The sequence below is a fragment of the Chionomys nivalis genome, chromosome 17, assembly GCF_950005125.1.
Source record: "Chionomys nivalis chromosome 17, mChiNiv1.1, whole genome shotgun sequence".
NCBI lineage: Eukaryota > Metazoa > Chordata > Mammalia > Rodentia > Cricetidae > Chionomys > Chionomys nivalis.
The window spans coordinates 37,019,737-37,026,090 of NC_080102.1; positions in this window are offsets into that span (position 1 = coordinate 37,019,737).

Genomic DNA, 6,354 nt, shown 5'->3' on the forward strand with positions numbered 1-6,354 from the left:
GAAGAGCAGGCAATGCTCTTAACCGCTGAGCCATCTCTCCAGCCCGATCCCTATTGTTTTATTGGATTAACAGAGAAATTAAAATTAGTGAAAACTCTTAGCACATGCTTTGAACACTGTGAGCACATAACTATTATTTCTGAGATTTTCAAGGTGGCAGGTAGATTGAGCTAAATATATTTTCACTAATTCCAAGAGTTCGGTTTGTCTCTATGTAACCTGCCCTGGCTGGTCAGTTAGTCTAGGGTTGGAACCCGCCTGGCAGGTCAGTTATTCCAGGGTCCCGGTGTTGTGCTTTCTTGTCCCTTTAAGGGACAAGCCACCCCCACTCCCATTACCTCTGACCTGCCCGCCGCCATCTTGCCCCTTCCCTTCTGCTTCCTTGGCGTGCACATGTGTTCTCTCTCTCTCTCTCCCTACCTCAATAAAATGCTTTATGCCTATCTTTGTGTTTATGTGTCTGTACCCGCCGCCACTGGCCCTCCCGCTGATGGGAAACTGTAGCCGCTTGTCGCTTGGTGGGCCTCGCCAGCCCGCCTCGGGGAACGTTTTAAGAATAACACACGGAGAAGTGCTATCTGAAAAGACATGGGCGGGAAAGAGCAAAGAGGCCAAGCAAGACTGTTGTCAAAGCCTCCATTTATTAGCGTCATGGTTGTTGTTGTGCTTTCCTGTCCCTTTAAGGGACAAGCCACACCCACTCCCATTACCTCTGACCTGCCCGCGCCATCTTGCTTCTTCCCTTTTTTGCTTCCTTGTCGTGTGTACGCGTTTTCTTTGTCTCGCTCTCCTCCTTCTCTCTCTCTCTCTCTTTCTCCCCTTCAATAAGTGCTTTTATGGCTACTTTCTGTGTCCATGGGTCTGCTCACAACCGCTGCGCATTGGGAATTCTGCGCGTGGCTTCCCTCTGCCGCTGCTCGGGTGCCGGACTCTGGAGCCGGCGCCCGGCACCGCTGGGGACCCGCCGGAGCTTGCTGCTCCGTGAGCCCGCCAGGTGGGGGGAACCCCAACATTTTAAGAATAAAATTGGTGCCACGTGACTCCGGAACCGGGTTCTTTTGGTGAGTGTCTCCCGTTCTACTACGGTCGCTTTTGTTCTGCTGCGGTTGCTTTCCTTTGCCAGAGCCGTGTTTGGATCGGTCCCAGGGGCCGGTCCTCCTGCACGTTAGCACCACACACTTCCCGTGCAGTGCATTCGACTGGGGATCGGGTCCTCAGCTTCTTTATCTTTTCTTTCCATTTCCTTTCTTTCCTTTTTTCTCTTCTCTCGATGGTTACGGCTAAGCGTCTAAGCGTCGCTCGGAGCAGCGCCCCCAGCCTTCCGAGTTTCTGGGTCGCCAGAATCTAGCTAGGCCATAGCACCCCACCCGTGGATAAAGGACGCTTTTCCATGTGGTCCTGGGTGTTCATACTGCGGGTTTTCATGATTTTGGCTCTGGATAGCAACCGGCTCCCCGGCTTTTTCAATTCCAGCCGTGACATGGTGCAGTTTTTTTCAGTTCCAGCCTTTTGCCCCTCTGCGGCTTTTGTTATGGCACAGCGGCTCTCCAACAGAGCAGACTACACCGGCAGTCCGCCATCTTAGCTGATGGCCAGGTCACGTGACCACACTCTCCCGATTTTACTCCCAGCTTTCATTTCAGACTTCAAAACTATACATTTTAAACTGGTATGTACTTTTAAAAATTTCTTAAGCTGTTCTCTACCATTGTTGGTTCCGCCACTAACCTTATATTACAAACAGTTTTTTGCCCTCAACTGCTCAGAGATCTGGGAAATGTGATATTTAAATATTTAATTATTAAAAATAACTTTTCACAACAACAACAACAACAAAAGAGACAGGTTGGCTCCTAGTAGCAGCTCTCTGCTCCCTCCAAAGAAGACAGAAGACAGACACGTGCAGAACAACAGAACAACGTCCTTCTGCATTTCGCTTCGACTGCAGAGCGCTGACCATTGGGCAAACCTGCCTTTCGTCTAAAGTAAAGACCTCCAGACGTGGATGAAATCGCTGGAATCGACAGCCTAGCTGCTCAGGTCAAGGTAGGCCTGTTTTCCTACAGATTTCTTAGCCCACAGGGTCTTCTGGAGCCTGTGCTAAACAAAAAAGGTCAAATGCAACCTTCAGCGACCGTGGAGGACCCAAAAAGAGTAGCTCTGGGTGCCAATCAAGTAAGCTCTCTGTCATTTTTTAATCAGTAACTCAAGTAAAATCTTATCCTTCTCAAAGATCTCTGACAGTTTGACAGCTGAGAGGTTTCGTCAGGTTGAGGTTTTGCAAGGTGACCTCACCAAACAATTTTCAAATTAAATTTATCTCTTATGCCACAGTCATTATATGTCTAAAACTTCTGTTTTCACAAACCCAAGGAGTTCTCGTGAGTTCCAGGGAGCCGAATTAAAAAATCCATCTTAAACAGGTCAGATACCTCCTCAATTCCCTGGTCCTAAAAATTCTTTTTTTCTTAATTTAACTTTGTTTTTGTTCTGCCAATACCTTAGGGACACCAGACAATTATCATGCCACAGACACCGGTCAAAAGCAAAGAGACCAGCCATGCCAGGATGCGACCAGCACCCAGCCTTCTCTCGCGCCCCCCCCAAAAGACGACGCCCACAATCAGCCGGAAGCAGTCTTGAGAGTTCGCTGCCCCAGTTCCTTTGTGCTGTGGTGTCTCGTCTCCTGCTTTTTATTATAAGGAAGACCTGGGAATGTTGTGCTTTCCTGTCCCTTTAAGGGACAAGCCACGCCCACTCCCATTACCTCTGACCTGCTCATCGCCATCTTGCCCCTTCCCTCTTCTGCTTCTTCGGTGTGCGCACGCGTTTTCTCTATCTCTTTCCCTCTTTCTCTCACTTGCCCTCCCGCTGGTGGGAAACTGTAGCCACTTGTCGCTGGCTCGCTGGCTCCGCCAGCCCGCCTCAGGGAACGTTTTAAGAATAAGAGTTGTGGCTTATATAGCCCCTGGATGAGGAATTTGGGTTGGGATGGGGGCAGGGGTATGGCCAGGGCAGGAAGGAATCTTGCAGAGATGGTCACGAGCCGACACTTGGTCACGAGTCGGTCACGAGGACACAAGTCATCAGTCAGGAGGTCACGAGTCCTCGGTCAAGAGGTCACGAGTCGACACACCTAATTCTCTATGCAAGTGGAATCGTTCCTTTTGTGATTCCAACCACAAACAGTTCTCTAGATAGTTGGAATGTGGGGCAGGTTCCGCTAACAGATAACTCTCAAGATAGTTGGTGTGGGGTGAGCTCTGCCAACAAACAGTTCTCAATACAGTTGGGGTGTAGGGCTCTCTGCAAACAATGGTCCCCACCATCATCCCTGGAAAATGGCTCCTGACATCTGTAAATGAGATCCCTTGGTCTCTGACCTCTTTATCTGGTGAAATTCTGTTTACAAAACACATAAACTTTGGCACTGGACAGATGATTCACTGGTTTCGAGTGAGTATTGTTCTTCCAGAAGACCAGAGTTCAGTTCTCAGTACCCACTTCAGGCAACCCACAACTCTCTGTAACTCCAGCTCCAGGGGATCTGGTACCCTCTTCTGACCTCTGCAGATAAAGCTTTCATGTGCACAAATGCACACATACAGTAATTTATTTGTTTGTTTTTTCAAGACAGAGTTTCTCTGTATAGCCCTGGCTGCCCTGGAACTAGCTCTGTAGACGAGACTGGCCTCAAACTCAGAAATCCACTTTCCTCTGCCTCCTGAGTGATGGGATTAAAGGCATGCACCACCACACCTGGCTCGACATACAGTATGTTTTAAAAATAAAACAAACACACACACACATAAAAGTTGAACCATCTTTTAAAAATATATATACATATACATACATACATATATGCATGTGTATGTATGTATGGTCTGAGACAGGGTTTCTCTGTGTATTCCTGCTGTCCTGGAACTGGATTTCACTCTGTAGACCAGGCTGACCTTGAACTCAGGAAGTTGGCCTATGTCTGCCTCCTGAGTACTGGGATTAAAGGTGTGCGCCACCACCACCCCCAACAAAAAAATTATTTTTTTTATTTTTAAATTATGGGCATGTGTTGTCTATATGGGAGTAGTGCATATAAGCACAGGTATCTGAGAAAGCTAGAAGAGGGCACTGGATTCCCTGGAGCTGGAGTTATCTACAGACCTACATCTTTATGTGGATGCTGGGAACCAAATGAGTTCTCTGCAAGAGTAGTATGCACTCTTAACCACTGAGTCCTTTCTTTAATTCAGTTATCTTTTGGGTGTGAACTACATCATATTTGTGTTATGCTCAAATCTGTGAAGTCCCCGCAAAAGCCAACAAAGAAACTGAATCCTATATGTAAAAGCAAAGAGCCTTTATTTTAATCAAGTTTGCAAACTTGGTCTCTCCACATTTCCAACGTATTGGAATAACCAGATTAGAATAGGGTTTTATAGTAGTAAAGGTGGGGGTGAGGGGTTTCTGAGGTCTTAACACCCCTGATTGGCTGACATTCCTCTAGGGTTTCCTGGTGACTGTGCGCTGGCAGGTGTTTCTATCTACAGTGCTTGGAATGCCAGGAAGTTCCTTTGAATGGTCTGTTCTTGGGTGGAGGCCCTGTGAGCTCAGCTTGTGATTTCTTTAGCCCAGCACCATCTCAGGGTAAACAATTGAGACTCCAGCCTCCATTTAAATTCATTGATGGCCAGAGTCCCAGGTGATAATGGTTGGAAGAAGTAAAGAACTTCCTTTGGGTGACCTGCCCAGACTTGGATTATCATGGCTGGCCCTCACACAGACATTGCCCATTGTCTCCCAGAGAACATTGGGAAATGCTCTTATTCATCCTTGACTCTTCCCTTCACATCCCTAGCATCAGCAAATCATTTGCTCCATCTTCCCAATGCAATCATTTCTCCAATACCCAATTGATATTAACCTGCACCAAGGCCCACCATCGCTTGCCTGGATTACACTACCCCTACAAACACCAAGACAGGGTCTCACTATGCAGCCCTTGAAGGGGACTCCAGAATAGTGAATAGTGGCAGGGGCTCCCTCCCAGACCCCATTTAGGCACAAACACCTGTTTTCACAGAGAGATCCTTTTTCTGGCTCTGCCAAATGGCTTTGCAGGTGTAATTTTTTATTTTATTTATTTGTTTGTTTTTGTTTTTCAAGACAGTGTTTCTCTGTAGCTTCGGAGCCTGTCCTGGAACTAGCTCTTGTAGACCAGGTTGGCCTCGAACTCACAGAGATGCAAGTGTAATTTTTAAGAGGGGAGGTCTGTGTTAGAATGGGCTAGGATATGGTGATAAAGGAGATAGAGGACAAGGGAGAAGGGGAAGGAGACAAGGAAAGCGGGGCAGGGATATTTGTCCCGGAGGGATAAAGGATTGCCTCTGAATAGAGGGGAGACAGATATGGCCCATAGGCAAATGGTGTTTTATAAAGGTAAAAGGGGAAGCCCTAGTTAGGATGAGGTGTTTAATTTTAATAGGGCATGCTGATTAGGTGAGCCAAAGGAGGATCTTGATTACCGGACTTGGTAGTCAGCCTCAAGAGGAGAAAGTGGCCAAATAAGGGAATAGACCTTGGTGGCTAGCTTCAGGAATGCTATCCAATGGTTATTAGGAAGGCAGAGGGAATGGCAGAGAAGAACAAGACCTCCCAGAGCCACATGCTCTAGTAGGCTAGTGTCCCTTTAGTGCTGGTTGTTCTGGAGCTCTCTGTAGACCTGGCTTTGAATTCATAAAGATCCACTTGTCTCTGCCTCTGAGTGCCAGGACTAAAGGAGTGCCCAACAACTCCTGGCTTCCCTACTGTCCTGTCTTTTCTGTTGAGGGTATTGGGCTCAGCAAACATTTTTCCCACATTTCTGTGGCCTCCACTCCCACAGCCCTCCTCCATTTTCTTTTTCTAAGTTAGCAGCTGTCTAACATAAACATTTGTCATCTGACTCCCTCTCTAGAGAACAAACTCTGAGCAAAGGAATGTGTTAGTTCCCTAAGCATCAGGACAACCAGCACAATGCCTGGCTCTCCATGTCTGTCAATATGGCTGAACTGACAAGTAAGGCCCTTTTATTTCCCTGGTTTCTCAATAATGTGGGCAACATTCACAACAGGAGACAAGACAGCCTCCAGACTGATGGCCTCCCTTCTCCGCATCGGTAGAAATAAGACTACAGGTCTCAAGGGACGCAGCAGCTCCTCAGTTTTGCAAAGCAAGTATGGCTGAGCTTGTGTGCCTTGGCAGAGCGCAGGGATGGCAAACAAAAGAAAGTAATCTAGGAGTTGGGCGGCGCCCGCGGCCTAAGCTGGCCTGCCTTCCCCAACGGGGTCTGCCGTTTCCCCAGCCGTGGCCCCAGAG